We start from the raw sequence: 13,478 nt of genomic DNA, 5'->3' as shown, positions 1-13,478 counted from the left end.
AACACTTGGTGCTGCGTGCTTTAGAGCACTTGTAATCAGACCCCACTTCTCACTTAGGCCTTGTTCGGTTATAAAGGATAGTTCCCCTCGTGGAAACCTTCAGGATTGGTGATCAGGCAACTGACCGTGGGGGTTGAGGAGCCGGATCCTCTAACATGCACAAGAAAAGTCACAAAGCTACAGTAAACTTTGTGTACAAAACAAAGAAGGGATGTTAGGAAACTAGCACTGTGCGTGAATCACTGTAGACTCGGCACTATTCGACAAATTACCATAGATAATTACTATTTGTAGATCTCTTTGTTAGATCATGCTTTAGAAAAATATGGTGAAGGGATGCCAGGGTACTGTAGCTTTCTGTGACTTCCCTTTGTATGTCAGAGGATCTGGATCTGGGGGTTGAATCCTTGCTACTAAGAGAACACTGCCACCATCTCTCATTCGGTTAACCCCACGTCGTCGCTTCAGTCGCCACGATGAGAGACGCACATGTGGGAGAGAGACAAAGTTAATTTTTTCCACGGATGGGAAGGAGAAAAAATTTCCCTCGTGGTTTTGAGGGGTTTGGGTTGGGGAAAGATCCACTCGGAGCTAAACCGAATGCATCCGAACAGAGTTAGGCTGGGATTATTTCCTAGTAGAGACGATCCCTGTGGAACCCCGTGGTTTGGGTCCCCAAAACAACGCGGGGGAGAGTGTAAGCGGACATAGCCCTAAAGGTACGAGCGGACATGTTGGACATGTTTGGATAAAAAATAGTCATTCAACTAGACCCTCCACCTTTCCCCCTAAATGTCTGGACTGTCCAGCACCTCTTATATCCAATTTATATGTGGGGCGGGTAAGAGGTGGTGATGGAGTCCTGGATTAGGGGGTGTATGGATGACCGGACTATAACCATTGGCCAGACTCCTGGACTATGAAGATACAAGATTGAAGACTTCGTCCCGTGTCCGGATGGGACTTTCCTTGGCGTGGAAGGCAAGCTTGGCGATACGGATATGTAGATCTCCTCCCATTGTAACCGACTCTGTGTAACCCTAGCCCTCTCCGGTGTCTATATAAACTAGAGGGTTTTAGTTCGTAGGACGAACTACAATCATACCATAGGCTAGCTTCTAGGGTTTAGCCTCTCTAATCTCGTGGTAGATCTACTCTTGTACTACCCATATCATCAATATTAATCAAGCAGGAGTAGGGTTTTACCTCCATCGAGAGGGCCCGAACCTGGGTAAAAACATCGTGTCCCTTGTCTCCTATTACCATCCGCCTAGACGCACAGTTCGGGACCCCCTACCCGAGATCCGCCGGTTTTGACACTGACATTGGTGCTTTCATTGAGAGCTCCTCTGTGTCGTCATCTTTAGGCCCGATGGCTCCTCCGATCATCAGCAACGATGCAGTCCAGGGCGAGATTTTTCTCCCCGGACAGATCTTCATATTCGGCGGCTTTGCACTGCGGGCCAATTCGCTTGGCCATCTAGAGCAGATCGAAAGCTATGCCCCTGGCCATCAGGTCAGATTTGGAAGTTTGAACTACACGGCTGACGTCCGCGGAGACTTGATCTTCGACGGGTTCGAGCCATAGCCGAGCGCGCCGCACTGTCACGATGGGCATGATCTAGCTCTGCCGCCGAACAGTGCCAAGGAGGCCGCCCCAGTGTCCGCTCCGACCCTTAGCTCGGAGCCGACTGCGCCAATCGAGGACGGGTGGCTGGACACCGCCTCGGAGGCTGCAATCTCTATGGCGATTGAGCCGAACACCAGCCTTGTCCTCTGCGAAGCCCGTGACTCCAAGGTGCCGGACTCCTCCTCGAACTTTGAACCTTCCGCGCCCCTGCCGATAGAATCCGATTGGGCACCGATCATGGAGTTCGCCACCGCGGACACCTCTCAACACTCACCCTTCGGCGACATTATGAATTCACTAAAGTCTCTCTCTTTATCAGGAGAGCCCTAGTCGGACTATGGTCAGCGAGGATGGGATGCGGATGACGAAGAAATTCAAAGCCCACCCACCACCCACTTCGTAGCCACTGTCGATGATTTAACCGACATACTCGACTTCGACTCTGAAGACATCGACGGTATGGATGACGATGTAGGAGACGAACAGGAACCAGCGCCTATAGGGCACTGGACAACCATCTCATCTAACGATGTATACATGGTGGACACACCTAAAAGAAACGACGACGAGGAACAAAGGGACGCAACGAGGGATCGTTCCCTCGAAAAGCAGTCAAAGCGACGGCGTAAGCGCCGCTCCAAACCCCACCTCGACAGAGACAGCAGACATACAAACCCAGCCACAGAGCAGGGTGAACCGGCGGACGACGAACATGCCATCGAGCAACCGTCCGAACTGGGCAACTTGGATAAACAAACCGAACAACCCGTACCCGGCGAAGATAATAGTCCGGACGACCTCACGCCGGACGAGTTGCTGGAGCGGAAGAACCTCCACAAAAGGCTCGTCGCCACTACGCGTAGCCTGAAAAAGCAGAAGCGGAAGCTCAAAACAACGGAAGATGCACTCGGAATTAGATGGGGCAAATTACTCAACACCGCAGACAAATACGGCGACAGTCGCCACACAAAGAGCTATCCGAAGCGAAAATTACTGCCATAATTTGATGAGGAGGCCTTAGAGCCCCCGCAATCAAAAAATAAGGAAGCCACCCGGTCGGATAAACAACCCCATGGCCAACATAGAGCGGCGAATGGCGCCGCACACAAGCCGGCACGCGATCCACACAAGGATTCGCATCAAAAAGACGGCCCAGCCAGATCTATCTACGGGCCAAGAAAGCAAGCTCTAGTAAGCAATGCAACGCAACAAGTATCCGAACATCACGGTACACCCAAATATAGTGGTGGTGCACACCCCCTATGTTTCACTGATGAGGTGCTGGACCATGAATTTCCAGCGGGATTCAAGCCCGTAAGCATAGAGGCATAGGACGGAACAACAAACCCTGGAGTCTGGATTGAGGATTATATCCTCCACATACACATGGCTAGAGGAGATGACCCCCACGCCATAAAATACTTACCCCTCAAGCTCAAAGGGCCAGCCCGACATTGGCTTAAAAGCCTTCCTGAAAACACCATCGGAAGTTGGGAAGAGCTCGAGGATGCTTTTCGAGCAAATTTTCAAGGGACCTATGTCCGACCTCCGGATGCAAACGATCTAAGTCATATAACTCAACAACCCAGAGAGTCAGCCCGAAAACTCTGGAACAGATTTCTTACTAAAAAGAACCAGGTAGTCGACTGTCCGGATGCCGAAGCCTTAGCAGCTTTCAAACACAGTGTTCGAGATGAATGGCTCGCCAGACACCTCGGACAAGAAAAGCCAAGAACAATGGCCGCATTAACAAGCCTCATGACCCGCTTTTGCGCAGGAGAGGATAGCTGGTTGGCAAGAAGCAGTACCAACGACCCAAGTACATCCGAAGTTAGGGTTGGAAACGGGAAACCGTGACGTAGCAAGGACCAGCGCTGGACCAAGGGAAACAGCCCGAAGAGCACGGCAGTCAACGCTGGATTCAAAAGCTCTCGGCAGAATCAGATAAAGCTGCCCCTCAAGGATAACAGGGACGAGCTATCTAACCTAAACAAAATCTTGAACAAAATATGCCAAATCCACAGTACTCCCGGGAAGCCTGCAAACCATACCCACAGAGATTGTTGGGTCTTCAAGCAATCCGGCAAACTCAACGCCGAACACAAGGGGCTCGACATACCAAGCGAGGACGATGACGAACCCCACAAGCAGAGCACCGGAGAACAAAAGAAGTTCCCACAAGAAGTCAAAATAGTAAACTCACTTCACGTGACAAAAGGGAAATATAGAGTGGCGCCTATAGAGATACGCACCATACGGCCTGTCCCAGAGGAGTCCTGCAACTGGTTGTTAAAACCAATCACCTTCGACCATCAGGATTACTCTAGAAGTATCCGGAAAGCAGGCTGGATTGCCTTGATATTAGATACGATAATTGACGGACTCCACTTTACACAAGTCCTAATGGACGGCGGCAGTGGTCTAAACCTGCTATATCAGGACACAATCCGCAAAATGGGGATAAACCCAACAAAAATTCGCCATGGCAACACTTCCTTCCAAGGGGTAACGCCAGGCCCAGATACCCACAGTACGGGTTCTCTCCTGTTAGAAGTTATGTTCGGCTCCCCCGACAACTTCCGCCGCGAAAAGCTAACCTTCCACATCGCCCCATTTACAAGTAGCTATCAAGCACTACTGGGACGCGAAGCTTTCGCCCGCTTCAATGCAATATCGCATTATGCATCCCTTATGCTTAAAATGCCCGGTCCGCAAGGCATCATCTCATTAAAGGGAAATATCGAGTGTTCCTCGAGCGCGGAAGACTATGCGGCTGCCTTGACAGCCACACACTAAACCGGCTTCACTAATCAAAGCACCTAAACAGGTTGTTCAGACCCCGGACATGGCTAGACGAGTCCGGCATAAATATACAAGGGCTTACTAGCCGCATACCCCCGTACAAGGGGCTCCGCGCATGTACAACAAGAGACAATAAAGCTCAATTTTACCCATTTTCTGAATTATACTTTGTTTATTTAATATAATATGGATTTTCGCACAATCTTTTTCAACTAAGTTCCTCTCTTTTACAGATGAACACCGTGCTACACCCGTCCAGGATACGGCACAAAGGAGACACAGGCGCAGACGTGCAGTAGGGACCCATTCCAAGGATTCTTTTCAGATTAAGACCCTGCGTAAACCTTTTTCACTGTCTCTTGTTGATACACATCCCTCGGTTTCTTGTTATAACCGAGGAGGAGGCTGGCGTCTTGGCATGTGGCCACGTCAGAATTTTGCGCGTACCTGGACACCAGGGGCTTCTTACCAAGGGCGTTGTTCAGCCCGTTTTCATAAAGACCAAATACCTTAGGGAGTGTTCGGCTTCGCGAGTTTGTCCTTATATGCATCAGCTCCGAATCATGTCTTTGGTCAAATGTTGGGTTTGCCCGACTCCTGTGTTTTGCTGTCTTACGTTCTGCTCTATCGGCTAAGGTGGCACCAAGAGAACTACTGCGATTGTGCCCTGGTTCGGCCAGGCGAGCACCTCAGTAGAGAAAGCCGAAAACTGACTGTCATGATATAGCGTGAGACTGGTCAACCACTCGATGACCCGCCGAAATCTTTAGGATTCCTCCGCATTAACGAAGGGCCGCTTCTCGGCCAGGCACACACACGCCCCGAAATCAGGTGAGCGCGGTGCCCCTAGGGGCTATATAGTAGCCCCACTGTCAAACTCCTATGGCTAAGTGAAAGTGATAAAGCATTATAGTCCGGTTGCCTAGTTCGCTGCGCTATCACCTCCTTAATAGGACCAATACATTGGATCAAGTGCGAAAATGCGCCTTCTGCGAACACCCCCGCATTATATGCGTGGGGGCTGAAGCCGAAGACTGCCATCTTTCAGGTTATATACACATATACATTAACGGCCGCACAGGAGGTATTCTAATTCTTGAAGGCACAAGTATAAAAAGATTTTATATTCCATTGAAACATTGTTTTACAATAATACATGTTATTCGAACATAACATCCTTCGAGCACTACGTCTCTATTAAACGAGCGCCCTGCAGAACTTCCTGAAAATAGTGCTCGGCAGGTACTCGGCTCTCGTCCGAATCTTGGGATGCAACAGCAATGGCCTTCATCTCTGCCCAGTATGTCTTGACACGGGCAAGAGCCATCTGCGCACCCTCTATGCACGCTGACCTCTTCATTGCATTAATATGCGGCACCACACCAAGGAACTGCTGCACCAAGCTAAAATAACTCTTTGGCTCGGGCCCTTTCGGCCACAGATGACTCACGACATACTTCATGGCGAGTCTGGATAACCTATTCAGCTCCGCCCATGCGGCCAAATGATCGGTTAATGGAAGTGGGCGCTCTGGATTGTGGAACTGCGACCAAAAAAGCTTTTCCACTTCATGGTCCTTTTGATCGCGGAACTGTTCGGCCGCGTCCGCGGCACTCGCCGCCAAGTCCAGATAAGTGTTCGCCGCACTCCACTGTCGGTCCAACAGAGCATATTTAGGATCCCCGAACTTCATCCGCAGCATAAAGGGCTTTCCAGCCGTGATATCTCGGCCTGCCGTAGCTCCTCCTTCATAGCTCTCATCGCAGAGCGAGTATCCCTGGCCTCGGTAGTGACCTTCTCTAGGTCCTTCTGTGCCACCCGATCTTCTTTTTCAAGAAGCTTGCAGCGGTCGGCAGCATTCTTCAACTTTACAGCCATCTCGGCCATTTCCTTCTTGCTTTGGTAGTGAGCAGCTTGTTCGGCTTTCAGCTCTTCAACCGCCTTTAAGGCAGCCGCGTCGCTTTTCCTGGCCTGCTCCTTGGCTCGGGCAAGTTCCGCCCGAAGGTTCTCCATGGCAGCGGCACCATCTGCATCAAGCACACATGTTGTAAGGTACGGGCATCAAGCTCCTCTTACCAGGTGTCTTCGGAGAAATTACATACCTTGTGCCTCGTCCAGCCGCTTGTTGACAAGCGCGATGTCGGCATCTGTCATGTCAAGTTGCCGCTTTAGCTCGGCAAATTCATCAGTCCGGCTAGCCACCGGACACTTTGCCACCTACATAGGAAAGGCGACATATTATACCTGGGATTATGATCCTCAGCGCGCCGTCATTTTTGACAGCGCACCGAGTCTCAGGGGCTACTATCTATACAGGGCGCATCTTATATATGCGGATCTGTCAAAAGGTACATCATTTCGCGTACCTCAAAACATGTCAGTAAACTCCTGACGGCCTCGTACAACCCGCTCTCCATGGATGAAATCCTTCCAATCACCGTATCCATCAACACACGGTGTTCTTCTGAGATAGACGCTCGCCCGAGCAGATCCTTCAGCTCCTCCGACCGTGCACCGAACGGTGCCGGACTCGTCCGATGGCCTTTTTCGAAGGCCGGACACGGAGGGCCTTGGGGGGCATACGACTGCCTTCCGGCCCCGCCGGATTCGAAGAAACCCTCCGTGACGACACCTCAGGGTCGCCCGCCTCGCAAGGCGGTACAGCAGGGGGAGGCATTCCGCTCTCCATCATCTCCGGACGAAGATACCCTGAAGATGAGCTCTGCTAAGAAGGGCTTAGATCCGAACTACAAGGTAAAACTTCGGTTATCTTCCTCAGAAATAGAGCAGGGATGTATCTCATTTTAAAACCCCCCTCTTTACTTACGGCTCGATGGAGAGCTGATCCCCTTGGGGGCGCAATGCGACCGAGGCACCCCCCGGCGCCGGACCCTCTGACGAAGATTTCTTCCCCCGCTTTGAGACCATGGCCTCCTGGTCTTCAGAGGCGGTCCTCTTCTTCCCCTGGTTAGAGGAATTCTCGATTCCTTCTTTCTTGACAGCCTCCTTCGGGGAGGCGGTAGCTTCCTTGTTCCCCTCTTCGCCTTCTTCCAAAGGCGCAACCTCCAGCATCCTGGTTAACACGGGATCCGGCGTAGTCTCAGGGAGGGGGGCCGGACACCTAATTAGCTTTGCTTTCGCTATCCACTCCTGTTTAAGAGATAGCTCTTTTAAGGGCAATTTTATGATAAATATATGGATAACGTGTCCGGGTACAGGGCTACTTACTTGAGTATCCGGGCGATTGCAGCTCAGACCTGTGTCCTCGGACGAGTCCGGACACATTGCTTGTGATCCGAAGAACAATTTGTACATCTCCATGGGTGTCGCGCCCACAAAATGTTGGAGGGCTCGTGGTCCTTCTCGATTAAACTCCCACAGGCGGAGGGGGCGACGTTTGCAGTGTAGGATGCGGCGAATCAACATAACCTGCGTCACTACGGCCAGATTGATATCTCTTTCTAGGAGATCTTGAACGCGGCCCTGCAACAAGGGCACATCCTTGGACGGCCCCCAGTTAAGCCCCTTATTGACCCATGACGCTAACTGTGGTGGGGGACCCGAGCGAAATGCAGGTGGCGCCACCCATTTGGTGCCCCTGGGAGCTGTGACATAAAACCACTCTCGTTGTCATAAGCTGAACTCCTCTTGAAAGGAGCCCTCGGGCCATGGAGCGTCAGCATTCTTGCTTATAACAGCACCTCCGCACTCTGCGTGCTGCCCCTCGATCATCTTTGGCTCTACTTTGAAGGTCTTAAGCCACAATCCGAAGTGAGGAGTAATACGGAGGAAGGCCTCGCACACGACAATGAGCGATGAGATATGGAGGATGGACTCCGGAGCTAAGTCATGAAATTCCAGCCCGTAATAAAACATGAGCCCCCTCACGAAGGGGTCCGTCGGGAAGCCTAGCCCCCGAAGGAAGTGAGACGCGAACACCACGCTCTCACCAGGCTTGGGAGTGGGAATAACCTGCCCTTGAGCAGGCAGCCTATGCGAGATTTCGCCGGTTAGATACTTGGCATCTCTTAGCTTTAGCACGTCTTCTTCCATAATGGAGGAAGGCATCCACCAGCCTTGAAGGTCGGAGCCGGACATCATCGGAGGTCCGAAGCGTCTGAATCTGGAGCTTTGGGTGTTGGAACTCAAGGTGAGAGGCGGATTTGATTGAGATTGAAAGAAAGGAGTCGAGCCTTGGTCTCTTTATAAAGAGGTTGAATACCAAGAGCCCTCCCCGTGACCGTTTGGGACTCACCTTCAATTGAGGAGACATACTAATAGGCACGATTGGGTTACTCACGCCCGTATTGGTGAGAACCCCGGAATAAGGGGACACGATCTCTGCTTTGACAAGACATGCCAAGGAATCCGCCTCGCTAAACGCGCTGAGGTGGGGCAGTAAAACGATTCGAATAAAGGCTTGGCCGTGGCATGATGTCACGCTGCGGAGTACGTCAGCAGATTAGATTTGTGCAAATATTATTCCCTCTACGGTGATATGTGGAACTTGTTTTGCAGAGCCGGACACTATCCTTGTGTTCAAAATCTTCTATGAAGTATTCGGAGGAGGAACCCACCTTGCAATGCCGAAGACAATCTGCGATGTCGGGGAAACTGATCCACGAACACCTATGGGACCGGTGGACCGAGCCCCTTTCGGTTCGGCGGGGGGCGGAGGTCGCACGAAGAGCGGATCGAGGCGAAGCACACGAGCAGTTTACCCAGCTTCGGAGCTCTCCGGAGAGATAATACTCCTACTGCTGCTTGTCTGATTGTATTGAGTTCTTGCTCGGGAGCGCTGAGTGCTACAGTACACACGAGCAGCTAACGAGACCGAGCGTGAGTGTGTTTCTGGCTTCGAACTGAGCCGGACCCTCTTTACATTGCGCATGGATCGGGGAAACTGATCCACGAACACCTATGGGACCGGCGGACCGAGCCCCTTTCGGTTCGGCGGGGGGCGGAGGTCGCACGAAGAGCGGATCGAGGCGAAGCACACGAGCAATTTACCCAGCTTCGGAGCTCTCCGGAGAGATAATACTCCTACTGCTACTTGTCTGATTGTATTGAGTTCTTGCTCGGGAGCGCTGAGTGCTACAGTACACACGAGCAGCTAACGAGACCGAGCGTGAGTGTGTTTCTGGCTTCGAACTGAGCCAAACCCTCTTTACGTTGTGCATGGTCCTCCTTTTATATGTTCAAGGGGTCACCGACAGGTGGCAACGTAAACAAGGGTAAAAACATAAAAAGAGAGGTGGTTGGTACAGCTACCTGTACAGTGCATCCTACCTAACCCTGACGGCAGGGGACAAGGGCATTAAATGCCCGTCTGTGTCGCCCAAACAGTGCAAAAAAGGACCGTCAGGGGCGCCACCGCTCGCCACGATGGCGATCTTGTCAGCATCGCATGCCACCGCGCACCGCTGGCTGCACAGCCTCCCGCCACGCGCGCCTGGAAAGGCCCCCAGGGCGACACGTTGGTGGATGCGCTGGAGCGTGGGCACAGAGTGGCCGCTTGCCGCGGCAAGTGCCTTGCCGCGGTCGTTGTCTTGTCGCACCCGGAAGCTTGTCGCTCACCGGGCCTTGCCGGGACGCGTGGTGCGTCGCGGCAAGTTCCTTGAGATGCCTTGGTTGGCCTTCCCGGCAAGCTCCTCTTGCCGGGGCCTTGTCTTCTTGGCTTGAATACTTTGTTCTTGAATGGCTTCAAAGGGACCACGGAGGACCCTGGCGGTCACCCGGCAAGCCCTTGCCGTGGGGCGCTGCAGCTGCCCGTGCACAAGTTCGGGGTACTAGGGTACCCCTACTCTAGTACACCGACAGGAGCGCCGGACTCGTCGTCATTGAAGCCTGGTTCAGGGGCTACTGAGGGAGTCCTGGATTAGGGGGTGTCCGGATGACCGGACTATAACCATTGGCCGGACTCCTGAACTATGAAGATACAAGATTGAAGACTTTGTCCCGTGACCGGATGGGACTTTCCTTGGCGTGGAAGGCAAGCTTGGCGATACGGATATGTAGATCTCCTCCCATTGTAACCGACTCTGTGTAACCCTAGCCCTCTCTGGTGTCTATATAAACCGGAGGGTTTTAGTCCGTAGGACGAACAACAATCATACCATAGGCTAGCTTCTAGGGTTTAGCCTCTCTGATCTCGTGGTAGATCTACTCTTGTACTACCCATATCATCAATATTAATCAAGCAGGAGTAGGGTTTTACCTCCATCGAGAGGGCCCGAACCTGGGTAAAAACATCGTGTCCCTTGTCTCCTGTTAGCATCCGCCTAGACGCACAGTTCGGGACCCCCTACCCGAGATCCGCCGGTTTTGACACCGACAGGTGGCCCGGACACGCCCGAGTGCGTCCGCCACGTCAGACCGACTGACCCAGTTCAACCCCACATATACCCCACCCCAGACGAAACCTTAGCCCTCACTCTCGACCGCTCCGCTCAACTCCAGCCCAGTCCCCTCCCCCCGTCCTCCCCTTCCCTCCTCTCCACCATGTCTAGCTCCAACAGCGGATCCGAGTCCGGTCGGTCCGGATCCGTCGACTCGGAGTTCGTCGCCTACTCGAACAAGGAGGCGAGAGCCCTCCTGGTCGCGGTATGTCGTTCCCTCGAGGGTACCAAAGCTCCATCTTGGGAGCCGCCCAGCCACGGATCCACCAGCCGTGCGCCTTCACTGCCACTCCAGTTGGGATCAAGTGGTGGCGGCGTGTCCAATGAAAGCTCGTGTCGCATGTCCGCTCCGTCACCGGAGCCAGCGAGTGCCGCTAAGTGGATCCCTAGTAGGAGATTCCGACACCCTGGCTTAGCGTATCCTCGACGATGGGTCATTGTTCCTCGACGTCGGCCTCAGGATCTGAGGTCAATGGCAGCAATGCCCAAGGCCACTAATGCATCGATGCTGCCATTACGGAGGCACGCACGAGGTCGAGAGATAGTGTGCCAACTGTGAAAGGGAGACAGCTTATCGCGCAGCAGCGACAGACGGCAAGGATGCACATGCCCTTATACTGGCGAAGCGCCAAGCCCGGGCCGCCCATGACCTCACGGTGGAGCAGGCTCAGGCAGTTCATGCCCTCATCGGCCTTCCCCACAAAGAGGGGGATCTGAAAATGTTCGGTGTCGCGTTTGATACATCCAGCTCCGACGCCAAGCAGATCTGGCTTGACTTCTATCTCATCTTCCAGCCCTACTTCCGTGACCACGAGGACGAGGGCAAGGGCAGCGGTGCCCGTGGTCTCTCTAGTCCTATGAATTAGTAGAACATGCCAAATTTGGTAGTTCAATGACATATATGGTGAATTTCTCTATGTTATGCCCTAATTTGATATGTCATGTCGAACGCCAAAAAAATTAGTCTGATGGCATGTATGATGAACTTCCCTATGCTATGTCATAGTTAGATATGTCCCGTATGAACTATGTTGTATGTCTTGTGTAGTTTTGATCCACGTTGCACGCTTGTTTATGAATTTGAATGTTTGGATATGAGGGGGACGATTGAAGGCGTGTACAAACGAGGGGTGACCAGATGCCTTCCACGGAAATATAGGGGTCATATTTTCCCAGTGCGATTGTAGATACTTTTAGAGCATCTACAATCGGTCTCCCTATTTTGACCGGGAGGGTGACCTAATCAGTGACCGGACGCCGTCCATGGAAATATAGGAGTCATATTTATTTAGAGTATCTAGAGTCAGTCTCCCTATTTTGACCGGGAGGGCAACCTGATCAGTGAGCGGGCGCCGTCCATGGAAATGTAGGGTCATATTTGCCCAGTGTGATTATAGATACTTTTAGAGCATCTAGAGTCAGTCTCCCAATTTTAATCGGGAGGGCAGCCCAATCAGCGATCGGTCAGTTTTTCCGACCCAACCGGCACTCCTAATATACATCCCATGTATGGGGCGGCCCAGACACGCCGAGCCCACCCCGTCCCCACAAAAAACCCATCCAGACCAAACCCTAGTATCCACTCTTTCACTCTCTGTTTTGCTCCGCGTAGATCCCCCCCTCCCACACACACACACACACACACACAATCCCCCACTCCCAATGTCGAGCACCGGCAGTGCATCAACCGGCGAAACTGGCTATAAGGACTACCCCATCAATTGGAGGCCCTCGTCCGCGAGGCAGAGGCGGACAATAATGAGGAGCTCGTCGTCTGCATCGGTCGCTGGTGGACAGGGGTCGTAGCTCAAGCTTTGCTCTGTCTGCTGTCACCCGGCAACGCAGTGCAGACGTCGGCGCCAACCCATCGCGTAACTCCGCACTCCGCTGGCCCCTCCAAGGCCCTCTCCAACCTCTTTGGTGGCTGCTACGCACGATCACCCATGGGTGCTCGTGCCAGCAGCAGCACGCGCAAGAGGTAGTAGGTGAGGGAGAAGGCGGCTGCGATGGAGGTAGCTTCCTCATGCCGGTCCCACGTCCAGGAGATGGTTGATGTGGAAGAGGAACTCATCGTGGCGGTCTTCTGCCGGTCGTTCACCACGGCTGAGACCGACGCGTAGCGGCTCCGCTATAAGAACGCGAAGGCGCTCCGGCTTGGCATCGAGTTGTCGAAGCGGAAGCCGTCTCGTTGGCAAAGCAGTAGGGAGGCACATGTCGTCCGTCAGATGGTCGGCATCATCTCCTCCTCTGATGTCTCCGACGGCTCCGACGACGCCCCTCCCACTGCCGAAGCCTACACGGAGGGCTATAGCCGCACCGACAACCGCAGGGGAAAGGGTTAGCTTAGAAACGGTGAATTCTAACGCCACTATGTCGTCGTTTACTATTTTAGTTAATTTCTAGTTTTAATGTATGTATGTTTGGTCTGACGGACGGTTAATTTTTGTACTATGAACTATGATGTTATGCCCGTATATGCATTTTGATCTATACTCGTTTGTTATTAGCCTATATCATAGAGAGAGAAAAAGAATGGACAACTTCACTATTGGCCCACCCTGGCTTATTGGGCTAGATCCGCCATTGCTGTCCGCAAACACATCTAAGGATGTTTGGAGGGCTGGATTTGTAAGGTCCGATGGTAGATG

The sequence above is a fragment of the Triticum dicoccoides genome, chromosome 2B (genome assembly GCF_002162155.2).
Source record: "Triticum dicoccoides isolate Atlit2015 ecotype Zavitan chromosome 2B, WEW_v2.0, whole genome shotgun sequence".
Lineage (NCBI taxonomy): Eukaryota > Viridiplantae > Streptophyta > Magnoliopsida > Poales > Poaceae > Triticum > Triticum dicoccoides.
The sequence above is the reverse complement of the archived record's forward strand: the minus strand, read 5'-3'. Positions refer to the sequence as shown.